This window comes from Mycteria americana, chromosome 6 (assembly GCF_035582795.1).
Source record: "Mycteria americana isolate JAX WOST 10 ecotype Jacksonville Zoo and Gardens chromosome 6, USCA_MyAme_1.0, whole genome shotgun sequence".
Lineage (NCBI taxonomy): Eukaryota > Metazoa > Chordata > Aves > Ciconiiformes > Ciconiidae > Mycteria > Mycteria americana.
This window is the reverse complement of record NC_134370.1, coordinates 47880369-47896720: the sequence shown is the minus strand read 5'-3', so window position 1 is coordinate 47896720 and position 16352 is coordinate 47880369. Positions and strand designations below refer to the sequence as shown.

Sequence of the window (16352 nt, the reverse complement as noted above, 5' to 3'; positions counted from 1 at the left end):
GTGCAGCCCAACAACATCCTGGGTACAAAAGGAACAGACCTGCCTGCTTGGGTGTCTCAAGCAGGGTGAATTTGAGGTGAATGCTGGGAGCTTCCAGATGTTTCCACTCAAGGGATCTAACTGAGCAAGGCACCTGTTTATCGTAAAGGAAGGTGGGATTTTAAGGCACTTGAGGGCTGCAGGGAGCAGCTATCAGCTCCTCCTCATTTGGAAACATCAATGCTTGAAATATCTTTTCTGAGCAGAATGACAGAGACTTTCTGCCAGTGCCCTGGTCCTGACCTGCTGCCCTGGCAGCCAGCTCTGCCCCTTGCTCCTGACCTGTCCCTTCCCCTGCTCACCTCCTGCACCGCTAATGCTGCCAGCTCTGAGGAACCCCAGCCCGCTCAACTTCTTACTTAAGGAAGATGTTTTTATGAGGATCACATTGCACGTTTGTGTCTGCTTGGCAGTATTTGAATCTCCAGCGTGTACGAGTCCAGGGTGGTCCTCTGGGGCTGTGGGAGCACCCTCCTCATGCCCATCTGCCTCATGGCCCCCATGGCCATATTGTTCTTTCCACTTCTGCTTTCGTATTTCTGCTGTCTCCCTCCATCCACACATCTGCTCAGCCTCTCCTCAGTAATTTGTACTCTTCTTCCTTCCCTTGGACTCAGCTCTGCCCTCTGGGAGTCCTGGAACTCTGCTATAGCCTGGGATGAATTAGGCAGACAGGAGGTGGAGGGAAGGCAGAGGTTCCCAGAGAGCTTCCTGCCTCCTCTTCACCATGACAAAGGTGAGAGTCCAAGAGAAGAAAGGAGCAAATGAAGCCCTTCCTATAACATCCAACTGTCTTCCCAAGAGGGAACAATGCAGGTCAGCAAGCTGAGCAGATGGGGATTTTACCTAAAGCAGAGATGAAAATCTGCTTGATTTTTGGGGCTTATAGCAAAACTGGTCCCAAGCTACAGGCAAACTCCAGACTCTGCAATGACAGAAAGATTTGAGAACTAGCAACTCTCCTGACAGCCCTGTGCCTTCCACCTTCCATCTCAGTTGTCCATCACAACCTGAAGCCCTCCTGCTTTCCTGTTCAGGACCATATTAAACTCAACCAATGCACCTCCATCCTGCCCAGCAATTCCAGCTGCCCTTTCAGCCCTTCCTGATGAACAAGCTGCCGTCCATGATTGGCAACATGCTGGTTTCTGTCCTGATGTGGATGAACATCCACTGGGGAATCACCTGAAACTACCACTCTCATTTTCACTTGTGACTTAAGCCAGATTTCACTATGTACAGAAAGATTACATTTTGCTAAGGTTAACACGAGATATTTTTTTGTTCAAATATTTACAGTTAAAGCTTAGCAGAAAGTCAACAGGATTCTGCTGGACAACGCTCAACTATCGACATCTCCCAAAGGAAAACAGGGTTTTTATGTGGTAATTAAAACATCTAGAGACGTCCAAAATTCAGCCCTCCCAATTGTTCTCGAGCCAGGCTGGGTCCATGCCATACATCCATGCCTCTGAGGGAAGCAGGAAGAACTTGCTGGCCTTTTCTTCCTAATAATGGTGAACATGTGGACATTGCCAGAGTGGGTCACCAGCCCCTCACGTGGTCATGCTAACACAGGAGGTGGAGACCATCTCTGAATTGCAACCAGCAGCCACATACTTGGGAAGCCAGTGCTATGAAAAATGGGGTCAGATTGCTTCTCCCCATGTTTGGCTTTGTTGAGCTGTTTGTGTCTTCTGGATGCAAGACTTCCCCAGCAACGAACCACAGGAGTCATTTGGAGATCCCATCCTTTCTATTCAGGATGTTTAAATTCAAGACTCAAACTTGTGGTTGGCAGGGAACAGGGGCAAACAAACAGCAGAATGATCCACTGTCAGTTCCTGACAGCCCAGCATAGGGCAGGCAGCCAGGCTGGCCTCCAACAGTTATCCCTCCTGTCAGTGGGAAGTGTTGGAGTACAGAGGTAGTGGCTTGAGGGCCCATCAGAGATTTAAGCTGCTCAGGCTTAAGCACAACAACAGAAAATAAAAAAACAATGCACACTAAGTGTACTGTAACATTCGGGCTTTGTTCCCTCCTCTATAGGTTCTGTTGACCATCCCCAGGTGCTTCCTGAAAGTTGCGCTCTCCTATGCTTTCCTGTTTGGGTACCTACCTCTCACAGCTACATTGCAGAAGCAATGTTTCACTAGCAGAAGGAAGGCTGAACTCACCCACAGCTGCAGCAGACATTTGGGGGCTTGAGGAATGTCCCCCACTCACCCAGCAGCTCCTGACTGCTTCTAAACATTTCTGTTTGCTGCTCCCCCCACCCCCTCTTTTTAGCATGTCAACCTCTATATCAAGCTCCCCCATATCCACTCCCACACCTTTTGTGTGTGCATCTGAGGTTTAATGGTTATCTGGGAGTTAAGTACAGCTCAAGTTTGACAAAGCTTCTGTGGCAGATGCAGAAGCTCAGGTAGGAATTGCCCTCTCCCTTCTCTGCTCCTTTACAAAGGTCAAGGGGTGGCGGAGGGAAGCTGACCTCCTACCGATGAGAACAGGCTGAATCCCTGTGTGAGGAGCCATGAAGGGAGAACGGACGTCTTCAGATGTTACTCCCACGGGATGAAGGCCGAGTTGATTTAACAGCCTCCTTTCCCTGCATGGACAATCAGCTTCCCCAGGGAGTCAACAAGTCAACAACTTTCTGAGACTTCCCAAATAGGCAGTGCTTTTCTGAAATGAAGCTCCTATCTTTAAGATTTCTCATCTATCTCCCAGTGCCCTAGGCACTGCGTAAGCAAGCTCTCTGTTCTCTCACGCAACCGCGTCCTGCAAAAGGCTCAGCAGCAGCTGCATCCCATGCCAGCTTTCCTCACTGCTGGATGCAGAAACATTTCCATGCAGCTGCGGTGTGTGCGTGTGACCCTGGTGTGATCCCCCAAATCCGCAGGCTCACAAGGAATGCAGGAGTGTACACAACTCCTTCCTCTCGGTCGCCACCATCTTCCCCTCCAACAACACAAGCCGCAGACCTACAGCCGGCAGGTCAGTGTTCCCCCTGTGCTGCTGAATAAGGAAACGCTGAGGCAGGAATGCAGACAATATCCTCTAAACAAATCTGCTGTTTACAAAGTCCCCTGTAAACTGTTTACATTGCTGGGGAGAAACCATGGAGGAACAGCAGCTGGAGCATGTTCTTCCCAGTGCTCCTGTGGGAGTGGAGCTGACACATGTCTGGAAAGGGTGCAAACGTATGAGAGAAAAGAAGAGGCAGCAAAATCCCAGCACCACCCATTCCCCCAGCCTGCCAGGACTTCTGGCTACCTCAGCAATGCCTTCTTGAGCACACTCCAAGGGAGATGGCATATCCCTAGGGTGAAAAGTGGCATAGCCATGTCAGCTGCAGCAGGGACGGCCAACCTCAGGCTGCCGGGTGAGCTGACTCCCTGCTGCCAGAGGAAGCAGACCTGAAGGAGCCAGTCCTGAACCTCCCCTGGAGCCCCTTGGCTCTCTGATGCATGTGAAGTGTCTTGTGACTCTCATCCCATGAAGACGCGGTGTGTGGCTCGCAGAGGCCAGCCTCCTGCTATATTATATACGTGTATTAAGAGCAGTAAAAATGGGGCCTCAGAAATACCAGCAAGAACATTTTGAAGTCCTGGCATAAAATAAAAGCCTCAGCATGCCTCTAATCTGCCCTGCTTCCTGTCTGTGGAAACCTCTTTGAAGTGCCTGTGCATACGGCAATGCGTCAGTACAGCGTAGCAAGTTCGGCTGAAACACCCATGACCCCAGCTACCGCATCCCCCCAGGACAACTGTGGGCTGCTGATACAGCGTGACTGCCCAAGCCAGTCTGGGGGCTGAATGCAGGGCATGAAAGGCTTTGGTGGAGGAAAGAAGGGTTAAAAGTAAAACACACTCTGTATAAGTCCCCTTCACACTCACAGACCTGCTCACAGTAGAAAGGGTTTGTTACGTTGAAAGGGCTTGGCCTTGAATGGCTGAGCAGGACATGAGAAAATATGGCCTTCACCCAAGGAACGTGGTAAGTGCTCTGAGCCCAGAAACAGTGTCAGAGAGTGGTATGTGGGGATGGGCAGCCAGCTAGAACAGCAAGGACAGTGAAAACATACTCCCTACACATGATATGGCAACCCTGACCCAGTAGTTGGAAAGGAATACAGGTACAATGATTAAAAAAATAAGAAAGCGGGCAAACTCACCCATTTGGTGTTGAAGAGCAGGCAGCGAGAGACAAGGGAACTGCATTGCTCCATCAGCAGGGGGGAAGTGATGTTCATCTACATACACTCCCAACTGTATCACCAGAAGGAGTCCACTCTCAGAGCCAGTCCTGCCTTCATTCTCCACCCAGTTGGTCTTCCAGGGCCCAGTTGTGTCCCTTTCTGACCAGGGAGAGGATGGAGGGGTCTCACAACAGAGCTGAACATCTCAGCCAGCAGGAATATCAGAGGAAGCTGGAGGACCTCTGAAAGACTGAACTAAAAGAAAAAAACAGGGGAAAAAAAAAAACCCAGACATTCTCAGGCCATCTCATAACAAAAGACTGTCAGGTTCCTTTGCTGAAGCAAAAAAACTCAAATCTAAAAACATTTTTCAGAGCCAACTGCACAGACTGGCCAACCCAAAAGAAAATTTGGTTTTGGTTTCAGAAGCTTTTGTGCAGTTAAAAAAATGTCAGACAGCTAAATTTCTGAACAAAATAGCTCTTCAAAATGAAAACTTGAGCAATTAAAAAAAAAAAAAGTCAGAAAAGACTGAAGCTTTAATCCCACATGAGTGCTGGGTGTTTTTCCCTAGGTGAAACGACCTGCTGAATTTGACCAGAGTTTTGCAAATAGTTTTGCTTGACCCCATATACATGGCTCAGTTCCCGTGACAAAGCACCTTCAGATTCAAGTCTTTTCAGATGAGCATCAACCCATAGGGATACCCCAGTGCTCCCTAAGCCTTGCAAAACCCACTGTGGAGGTAGGTAGACACAGTCTGAAATTCATGCTAGCATCTTTTGGCTTCCTTCTGGTGACTTAGTGTGCACCAGTGCCCAGCTATGTCCCTCCTAGCAGTGCCTTCTCACCTCCACACCCATTACCACCCACTGTGAGATAAGCAGTAAAGCTATTGGGGGATCTGGTTTTGAGTGTTCAGGCTACGATTTTATCATGAGCCTTTAGAAAGTGGAAAGTGAAGCAATTCTCCTTTCCAAAAAGCATTTATGCTTCCCCCTTGCATCCATATGGGCTTGTTATGTTAAGGCTGCTCATAAAATCTGCTTGGACCAGCCTGACACTTAACCTTGGTTCCTGAAATGATGCTGAACATAGTTTGTCTTTGTCCGTGCTCGGACCGAGGCTGCGTTAGCACCAGTTCTGCAGCTCTTACTGCTGACAACCATTGGCAAAATGAGTCATTTCTTCAGTATGCAGCAGGGCTCTGATGGATGTAAATCAACAGCCCTGACCACTCATGGTTTTTTGCAAAAGCTTTCTAAAAGAAACTCCAGATGTTAGCCCAAATGTCTCATGCATTTTCCACTTCAGTTTTAATTGTTGGTACTGCGCATCACTTCTCTTCATACAATGAGCTGCCAGTTCTGCCCTAGACTCAGCCGCCTTTCAGAGCACAGGCAGGGGGAAGAGGTTCCTTTATGCAACATCTCTGGTGCGATCATCTTGCCCAAAAGATCCCATAGGCAAAGGCGGAAAGACAGTACAGAAAATTCATCTACCACAAATTCACTTATGCCCAATATGACAAGCTGATCAGAAAGCACGTGCGTCCTGTGAATGGCAAAGGTCTCTCTCAAATTGGTTAAGCATCTCTTCCCTTCCTGTTCCCAGGGGTTTTATTACTACAAACCATTAAAACACTGCCAAGATGGCCATGAATTAAATACAAATTTTCTCAGCATGAAGCTCCGGTCCCATATGTTTGGCGATGCCCCAAAATCATCTACTGTAACACTTTTGCAGACATCTACCTAGACAAGCCCTATACTCTCAGCCTCCTCCCTCACCTTTAGGGTGCATTCCCATCCCTCCCCATCTGTTGAGAGGGGACCAATACAGAAATGCCTTGACAAGACAAGCAGGAGATTCTGGACCAGGATGGCTGGGATACAGTCTGTCCCACTGAGAGCTGTGGGGATGCTGCCCTGCGGAAAAGGGCTTCTAAGCACAGCTGAGAGGTGGCAGTGGCGTAGATCACCGCTTGTTTATTTAGGTGGGTGTCACTACCCACTGCGGCATGCCCAAGGTCAGGGAGGAGTGGGAGCCCTCCACTCCCTGCATCTCTTCACTGAGTGGTCTGTCTAGACAATCCTCCCTGCTGGGCAGCCGGGGACGCTGAGGGCCCTTCCATGCATGGAAGTATTCAGGAATTCCTCTTGCAATTAATTCTCTGTCATCCCCAAAATAGCATTCCTGTGCAGAGGAACTTAGAAAGCTGAGTGCCACAGATCAGCAATTAAGGGGCAAAGACAGACTACAAAGGGAGGCATTGCAGGTCACACCTGCACTGCATCAGAGCTGCTCTGGGAGAAAGCCCTTACCAAGCTCCGGAGGGAACAGCAGCTCTTAAGTCAAACCCAAGTAATAAGATGATCTTGTAGGGGGAAAGATTAATCATTATTGGCAGCCAAGAATGTGCAAGTCTAACAAAAGCCAAAGGTTTTTTTTATTACAGTCCAACTGCAGCTGGGAAGACAACGTTAGCTAAGAATCATTAAACCTATTGCAAGAATAAATTTTCTTTGAACCAAACCATAAAATGGGAGTAAAATCCTCTTAAGCCAGCGACAGCTCCTAATGGAACAGACTTTTTCTTTTTTCAAACTAAAAAAAATTAATAAAATTGCTTTAGATTATTAAGTGAAGAGATTAGGCTTCAAAATGGAAAATATTTACTCAAGCAAAACATGCTTAATTTAATACCTGCCTCAATTAATTTTTCAGTTTGGGATTATAATTGAACAGAATAATGACATTTTCTGCTTGTACATAGAGGGATTTGTGAACCCTTTTGCCCAGAATTCAGGCAGGAGAAGAAGTATCTAGGAAAACCTTACCTTGCTAACTCCCAGGTAACATCAGCACTGCTCCATATGCCAATAATGAGTCTGGCAGCTTATGCAAGCCTAGAAGATAGAAGGTGAAGCCAAGGTCCCTTCTCTTGGCTGGTCATTAAATTTCCTAAAATGTCTGACCAGGAGGTCACTACTGATATTGTAAAATACAAAAAATATTACAGAAAAATGGAAGTAATTTCCTTAGTGAATGTGGAGGCAGCACACCAAGTTATGAGCAAGATGAACTTGTGCTTTATTTCTTCAGCATGCAAGGAATATCCACTGGCAGGGTGGGCTTTGATCCATCTGCCAGACCTGGGATGGATGAAGAGAGTTCAACAGCTCCCTGCAAAGGTCTGTGAGTTTGCTCCTGAATAAAGACCTCAGCTGGACGCTCTGGTTCCAAAGTTGAAGCGTGGGTAATCACTCCTTTTATATGCCAACATGACTGGCTGGAGCTCTCAGTCTGAGAGCTGCTGACAGCAATCTTATTTAGTTACTGCTTTTAGGGTAAGCTTGGTGTACTCCTCCCTCAGTGTTTTTTCCCTCTCTGCCAGAAAGCAGGAGATGCAGGAAGGGAGTGGAACACCGAGCTCCAGCATTCACACTGGCTCTGTACACCCAGGTGGAAAAATAAACCTGAACGATCACTGCAGGCAGTGCAAGGAGAAAGCTGCGTCCTGTGGTCAGGAAGCTTTTTGCACAGCCGGACACCTTCTCCTCTAGGCCCTCCACTCCTGAGAAGGGCATCATCTTCTACTTTTAATCTACAAGCCATTACTTCTGTTAGACCCAATTCGCAAGACCTCATGGCAGTTCTGCCTGCAAGGAGCTTGGTAGGTTATGCAGTGGTCACACAGTAAAGCAAATATTTAAGTCAAGTCACACACTTCATAAAGCAAATCTTGTATATTTTGACAGAAAAAGCTTCAAAGTAAAAGCATGTAAGCACACCTGTCCTTTGCAAAGCTTACCATCCTCTGCAGGTCCAGGGTACACTGAACTTCTTGAAACAATACTTTGGACAATCTGTCTTCCTCATCCCTCAGTCCTTGGCTGCTCTCCCTTCCCTCTCTCCAGAAGATATGCTTAGACGCTCAGACCTTTCAGGCCTCTCAAATGTTACCTGATCCTGATGCAGCCCCCGCACAGTGAAGTTGAGCCCACTGAAAAAAAGTCTGTCTCTATACAAGTCAACCAGTGCCCAAGGGCTGGAAATCACTGCTGTTGCACTGTCTTCCTCCTTGATTATCTTTTTTCTACAAAACCCTCCTCAAGGCTGACCTAATATCTACAAACATATTAAAATGCTCAGTAACCGCTATCCACAACCACCTGCTAACCACATCACTCACACAATGCATGGTTTTCCTATAGATGAGGATTCCCAGAGCAGTTCCACAACCCACTGGCATTGCTCAGGAGCAGGGGGCATCTCACCATTAGCGTCTGCCCTGGGAAGAAGAACATGCCCACTGGCTTGCAGCTGGCAGCCAGCGCTGATATCCTGCTCCTGTTTCCCCTGGTGTCAGAAGCACACACTGCATAATAAGCGGGAAGAAGAGAAACATTTGATTAAAAAGCTTCCTGCCTGGAAGCAATTCTGATCTGGCTTGACCAGCTCAAACTCAGCCCTGACAGTGAACACTTCAGTGTATGTACAAAGTCTTTTGGGGAGGCAGATGAGAAAGCATGAGGATTTTATTTGACATAGACCTTGCTGGCATGTCAGAGCTCTGTTGCTTGTGTTTTCAAGACAGGAACCTTGTTAAAAGTGCTGGTGAGCACAGCAGGCTCTGGCAGGCTCTCCACCTGAGTTACTGGCGCAGGTCTGGTTGTATGTTGTGCAGAAGGGTCAGTGGGGACAAAAAATGAGAGAGAGAAGTGGATTCAATATTGAAGTCTTCCTTATTTTGAAGTGAAAATGTGGAAGGTCAGATGACAGCGACAGAGAAGGCATGGAGTATCTTAGACCCAAACAGCACTTTAAATCCAGGTAAGAAAGAGGAAGTCTGAGGCAACAGCAGAATCACAAAGTCCATCAGAAATAGAGGATAATCATGAGTTGGGAGCAAGTAAAGTCCAGAGCTTGTCAGGAAACAACATGTCACTAGGATTATGGGCAAACCTTACAAGGTAGCTGTAATTTTGAAGGCCTGAGGAGTCAAATTGTGATCAAAGAGCCATGCAGGCACAATAGGAAACAGGATGGAAACCAGAATCCTTCTCCTAGAGGCAAACAGAGGTGAATTACAGCACAATGGATCCTTCCCAAATCGCCCCCGAGGTCCCAAAAGCAATGACTGCACACGTGATGCTGACTGACAAGCCTGCAAGATTGTCTGTGGGAAAGGAACAAGAGGGGTAATTTTATTGTCATGTTCCACAGGGGGATGTAAGTAAAATCACAGCATGAGAAAATGACAGTGTATCTGTCTTGGGTCATTTACATGCCCAGATAATCTGTGGGAGGAGAGCCAAAGATGCTACCTTTGACAGAGGCAACACAACGGCAACCTGCCTGGGAAATGGAAGCTTACACAGAAGATTTGCAAGCCCTAAAACCAATCTTGTGTTCACTACTCCCAGAAACCAAAATGACCAGGCTTAATAATTTAGGCTTGCAAATGATTATGCTTTCCTCCCTCATTACAGGCTGTATAATGGTCTCATCCTGCTGAGCACGCTGCAAGAATGCCGCAGAGGGACAGTCCCACGCTCAGAAGTGTACGTACATCCCAAGGACACGCTTAGAGGCCACAAAGACACCATACATAGGCGAAGGAGCACTAACAGGCATGAAGGCAGATGCTGGGTAGCAGTTGCAGGCATCAAGTATGTTGCTGTTGGTAGGCAGCGTAGCACAGTAGTTTTTAGGAGGGATCTGGAAGAAGAAGAAAACGCTTTGTTAGTGTTTACAGGTTGCTCCTTTGCTGCAGAGGGAGTAACCTGGGAGAAACATGCAGTGGCATGTTGGAACTGGCATGGCTGGCAGACAGGCAGGACTCAGTATCTCTGCAGTGGAAAATTTTTATGAGATGGTTAGATGGAGCAGGGCCAGAATAGGCCATCTGCAGAAGACACACGCACTTTACAGCTCATGGGAGGGAGACAATTAAGGGATCGGGAATACACGCTCTCCAGGACCCTTTAACATTGCACTGTCAGAGGTTCCCAGTGAAAATCCTGATGATAAGAGTGTGTGGTACTCTGCATAGAACTGATAAGTGTGGCAGAAATCTGATTGCTCAGAAAACCTGACCATCCCAAAGGGATTTCAGCTGGGTAGACAGGGAGGAGGAGCTGGATCTTAAAGATACTCTTCAGGAAGAACCGGCTAGTTTTCAGCAGAGCACAGATATAGGTATTTAGAGAGAGGTCAAGTCAAAGAGGACTAGTGGTTGGGTGGATGGTAAGAGAGACATCAAGAAAGGTAGCAGGGAAGAGCAAGCACAAGATTTAAAACTCTGCTTTGATTGTGTTGAGCTGAAGCCAGTGGGTGGGTGTCCACAAAGTGCTGTCAGAAAGACAGACTGCAAATTAATTTGGACAGCACAGGACAGGCTAGGAGGAAAGCAATCACTCTGTGAGTCATCAGCAGGAGATTATATACGCAAAATTTGTAAATAAGGTCACCCAGAGAGGGAATGCAGCGGAGGAAAAGAGGAGGACTGGGCGAATGGCCAAGGATGGAGCAGGTGAAGTAGCCAGCAGTACTTGAAGACTGTCAAGCAGGACAGGCACAGCCTTAGAGACACCACTGCAGGGGGCAACCCTGTCCTACTCTGTGAGCACATACCTCCACCAGCTGATCTGTTCCTTGGGAGCAAATGCGTCATACCAGCTACTCATAAGAAACCTAGAAAGGGCTTGGGAATCTGCTGGGTCCTGGTTCTCCGAGAATGAGTTTCTGCTTTGGCTTCACTGGAGCCGCCTGCGAGTGCGGACCCAGACCTGGCTCCTGCAGCTGAAGAGACCTCATCTGGAGGGCAGGGCTTCCCCGTGGAGAGGAGAAACCTTCCAGTGGTTAGGGGCTGTATTCTCATTTGAGCTTTTGGCAGCTATATTGCAAGAAGGAGCAATGAAGTCCTCACAGAGACAGCTACAAGGTCACCACCAAACCCAGAGAGAGGGCAAAACACCTTGTTGGTAGCCATAGATTGGAAAAGACAACCACACAGCTGTAGCTGGCAGGGAGCTGTGCTGGGAAACTGAGCCTACCCAGCATTACTCAGCTGCTACCCAGGTGCTGGAAGAGACAGAGCTCATGCCTGTGATGTGCAGGGGCAGGAGCAGTGGGATCCTGAAAGTCACAATTGACCCTAGATTACACAGCCAGCTGGCCAGACACTGCATTTTGAAATCACCCATTTACCTGAGAGCACTGACTGGAAAGCATAAGGCAGCATGCAGAGAACGTCCAGGTTAACTTGTCACTGGCAACAGCCTCTCATTTGTCAGGAAGGGATTTATGCAATTTACAGAGGGATGTGGGGTTTTTGCAGGTGTTAGGCAGTCACCCCGAGAGCTCAAGACAGCAAAGAGATTCTGAAAAAAAGAGGATCCATTTCTAGCTGCAGAGAGGCTCTTAGCAAGTCCAGCAAGCCCCAGGCAGAGTGAGGGGAAGTGGGGGGCTGGAACAGACTGGTGGGACAACCATTGCAAAAATAAAAGGGCTGTATTAAGAGGGCCTATTCTGGCACTTAAATCAGGTTTAAGCAACTTTGCTGTTGCCTAATCTGAGGATAATAACGAGTCAGATGCCTTACAATCTGGAAATGCCTGGCCAAGTCAATGGAGAAGAGCAGGTGAGATACTTAACCCTTAAATAAGTGGTCCAGACATTATTCTGTTTCTGTCTGCGTGTGCACAACAAAGGCAAACTGCTTTTAGGTTTAAGGTACACAAACCCTGATGGAAGCAAGATATTATATGGCTCTGATTCATAAATGAACCATGCCAAAAAGTGATTGTCTCCCTCCCAGCCTTGCAAGCCAGTAAATGTAAACTTCTCAGAAAACATCCCTTGCTGACTGACAGGTACTCTGTGGTGGCGTGATGGGGTGAGCAGCATTAACATCTCTTCCTGGTACAAACCCCATAAGCAAAATTAAGTGAGCTGGTTCCAGGGGGTGAGTAGCAGAGGTTATCTGAAAGCCAGGCTCCATGAAGTACAGAGTTAAGTCAGGACAAGGTAGCCTGGTCTCTCCAGACTGCCTGCTTACCTGCCTCAGCAATTCGGAGATTTTTTTTTTTTTTTTTTTTTTTACACAGCTTCATTTACAAAGAGAATTGAGTTTGCAAAGTGCAGCTTTGTGCAAATTTCCACTACAAGACTTCATCAGATCACTCTGGACTCTGAGACCACTGTCTCTGCACAGTAATAGCCATTATCCCCAAGCTTTGTGTGTGTTTATCTTACCCTTCCATTTTCCCTTCAGATATGACAAGCAATTCTTAGAAAATATGTTATAAACTCTTCTGCTCTGAAGTTCTGTCGCCTTTGATTGCACTCATTTGAGGCCAAGGATGTAGTTTCAAAGTAAATCAATAAACACCACTTAAAAGGGTCCTACAGACATAAGCTGGGTGCAGTACCGCAGCCCTCCTCTCTCCAGTTTCCTCTGCTTTGCTCTTCCAGCCTGAATCATTGTTTTAGATAGGATGAGTGCAACCCAACCAAATAAATGGACAAAATCCAAACAGCACAACACTTTCTGAAGCCCCAGTGCTGCTTCACAGTATGGGAATATGGGCTAGGGCCTGCCTTGCAGTTGGAAGGGCACCTCCAGTGTTAAGAAGTCCCTGTAGTCACCAAATCAGCATGACTGATTGCCACAGTGCTGATCTGGGCCAGTACGAGGGTCTCTCACAGGGATACACCTCATTGCCAGATTACTGTACCCATGGGTGGGCTGCAGCCAGGGTCTCCTGGTTGCTGCAAATGGCCCTGGAAACACCTGAGGACCTAGCGAGGGATTGGAATGGCAAATCTGGAAAGCCTCAATTCAGAAAGGGGCCATATGCCACCTAGTCTTACTGAAGACATTTAGAGCCCCTCAGGCTTGCTATAACACAACGGGCAATACATCCAAGTAACCATATCTAGGGTAGATTTACTTGGGAACACCAGGGGAGTACATATTCGCCCCTACCCCTCATTTATGCTGCCTGTGGCTCCTCGTACTCCCCACTGCTCCAACAGCCATACAGGCACAGGACCTGGTCCTTGGAAGGCTACCAAGCAGCTCCTCCAAGCTGAATCATGACAGACCCTATCAGCACAGTATGGACTGCTGGCTAAACACTTCATTAAGGAACGGCTGAGAGGTAAGTTATTCATCATGTGGAGCTGTCCTGCTCTCCAGGATCAATGCAGCAGACAGGGTGAGGGTAAACTACTGGAGAAACCCCTGACAGAAAGCCTACCTGAATGCACTTGCAAAAGGATTTACAGAGGAAATTAACTCCACTGGTTGAATTATTTGGATTCTGGCTTTTTAATTTCAAAAATCTCCAAAGGCTGTGTAGACACCTTGGTGATTCCGAGGCAGTAACACTGACAACTCAGCCAGAGAGGGGGGCTGCTGCCTGCACACTATGAGAATACCCCCTTCATTCTACCACCTCACAACTGTTGTTTTTTTTAACCCAGCTGCATTTTCAATTGACATCTCCATTACCTGTTTCAGTGTGCTGATGGTTATATTGGTGTGTCTGTCTGGAGTTCCTTGGGCTGACTCAGGACATCTGCTTGCTGTTCCCAGGTCTGCTGCTTTCTCTCACTGTAAAATAAAGCAAATTATTCAGGGTGGAAGTGATCTCTTATTTTGGTTGTCTTCATGTTTTGGTCTCTGTTCAGTGCCTGTGTGTTCGCTTCCAAATCCAGCATTGTCTGTGCAGAGCCTGATTAGGGGAATTTACATCCAGAAAATATATATCCTATACATCCATGCTCTTCACAAGCAGTTATATGGCACAGCTCTGGCTAAGATAGCTTTGGAAGAGCCTCCCACACAACATACTGGCACAGCGAAGCTCTTCCTAGAGAGATGCGGGACAAGCAGCCCCCATGTCTCCTGCACAATGGGCTGACTCAACCTCAGAGTACTGCAGGACCTTGCTCTAACCAACATTTTCCTGTCATTCAGGGAGAGATCCTACAGACTGTGCTTCTCTTTTTAGTGTGGTCTGTCCTCACTCCTCAGCATCTCTGTGCTGGGTTCCTGAACCCTGCACATGCGTTCGCAGAGCTATTGCCCATTGCATGTAAGACTGGATGCCATGTTTGATATCACAGAAGAGCTTTGAGATATCACAGCCTGGAAAGAAGGTTTCTCTGAGCTGAACTGAGTGACACAACTGCCAGAGGCCATACCCATGACATTCCTGCACATTCAGACCCTCCCCTGCTTAGCACCAGGCAACTCAGTGTGCTGGTTTTGGCTGGGATAGAGTTAATTTCCTTTATAGTAGCTAGTATGGGGCTACGTTTTGGATTTGTGCTGAAAACAGTGTTGATAACACAGTGATGTTTTAGTTGTTGCTGCACTAGTCAAGGACTTTTCAGCTTCCTATGCTCTGCCAGGTGCACAAGAAGTTGGGAGGGGACACAGCCAAGACAGTTGATCCAAACTGGCCAAAGGGCTATTCCATACCATATGACGTCATGCTCAGTATATAAAGCTGGGGAAGAAGAAGGAAGGGGGGGACGTTCAGAGTGATGGCATTTGTCTTCCCAAGTAACCGTTACGCATGATGGAGCCCTGCTTTCCTGGAGATGGCTGAACACCTGCCTGCCCACGGGAAGTAGTGACTGACTTCCTTGGTTTGCTTTGCTTGCGTGTATGGCTTTTGCTTTACTTATTAAACTGTCTTTACCTCAACCCACGAGTTTTCTCACTTTTACTCTTCTGATTCTCTCCCCCATCCCACTGGGGGGGAGTGAGCGAGCAGCTGTGTGGTGCTTAGTTGCTGCCTGGGGCTAAACCACAACACTCAGCCGCACACAACATTTTGGTGCCTCAGTTTCTTCTCCACGCTTCCAGTGCAGGGTTCCCTGCCTCTCGTTCAGGCAAACCCCAAATTCGAAAAGGCCGAATTTCTTCCCAGTTTCCACTCAAAGCAGCACCTTGTCCCATACACTCCTGCAGAGCAAGGGGAACCCATCACACCCTGCCCAGATGTGCTGAGCCCAGTTATGTGGCCCCAGTGCTACCCTTCTTACAAGAGCCCGTTTTCCCACTGCCATGGGGACCACTTTCTGCTCTGGGTGCCTGCAGCGCTGAGCACCTTTAGGGGTGCTCAACCATAGGGTAATTGACACAAGTGATCACTTACATTATCTGCAACTTGAACCAACTCTTATCAAGTCAGTGTTGGAGATGCACTCGTTCAGGGTATAGCTACAGCATCTAGGGCTTGAGACCTTTGCACGCTCGCTCTCTCTGGCTGTTAAGAGAGTCAGGTGGTGTCGTTCCTAGAAGGTGAATAAATTATTATTGCAAATTACTCTGATGAAGTGGCTTTTATTAGAAAGCCAGACACAAAGGGAGCTTGCTGATTGGCTACCAGTGATGTCATACCCGGCACAGCACTCAAATGCAGAGATACAAATTTTCTTGTCTATATTTTGTATATAATTTTCATTTTCTGCTGGCAATAAAGCCTCACCAGCAGAGCCTTTCACCCCATGAGTCTGTGTGGGGGTTTGTACTTCTCAAGTGGCTGATGAAAGCAAAGTGGCTTTTGTTCCTCTGTCTTGCAATGAACCTAAGGCTAACAGTTTTCACCCACACAGGCACTGTGTTTTATTGCTCTATTACAAACCCCACTGCTCAATTTTCTTAGGTGGGGGAGAGACAAATTGGCATTTTTGGCTTGCATGTACCTAAAATCATTCTGATCACAGAGATTTTGCTATTTACAAGCTGAAGCTTAAAGTAACAGCCTGGGTACCATTCTGACCTTCAGCAAAAGGCAAGAATGGGGTTTTGGAAACAGCCAGGCAGCAAACTCCCAAGAAATTATTTATTTTGCAAGTTTCACATCTTCATTTTTCCTCTGCAAAGCCACTGTGAAATTGTCAGTGAGCTCTATCAGTGAGGCAGACTTGGTGACCAGCACACTGCAGCTATCTATTCTCTTCCCTAACTGAATGTCCTATCAAACTTACGAAATTTGCCTAGCAAATGCTCCAGCTTTAATAATTTCTGGATGCAAACTGGCATGCTGGTACAGCTGGAATACTAGAACCCTGTACAACAGCAAGC

At 47.4% G+C, this 16352-nt stretch overlaps 1 long non-coding RNA gene across 1 annotated transcript; it reads right to left on the bottom strand.

Annotated features, from left to right (window-relative positions):
• Window positions 1-8770: 8770 nt before the first annotated feature.
• Window positions 8771-15555, bottom strand: LOC142410981 (uncharacterized). The gene is made up of 3 exons (XR_012776074.1): window positions 15421-15555; window positions 13764-13865; window positions 8771-9964 (listed from the first exon to the last, which is right to left on the bottom strand). It is a non-coding gene; the product is annotated as an uncharacterized LOC142410981 (long non-coding RNA).
• Between the last annotated feature and the right edge of the window lie 797 nt (window positions 15556-16352).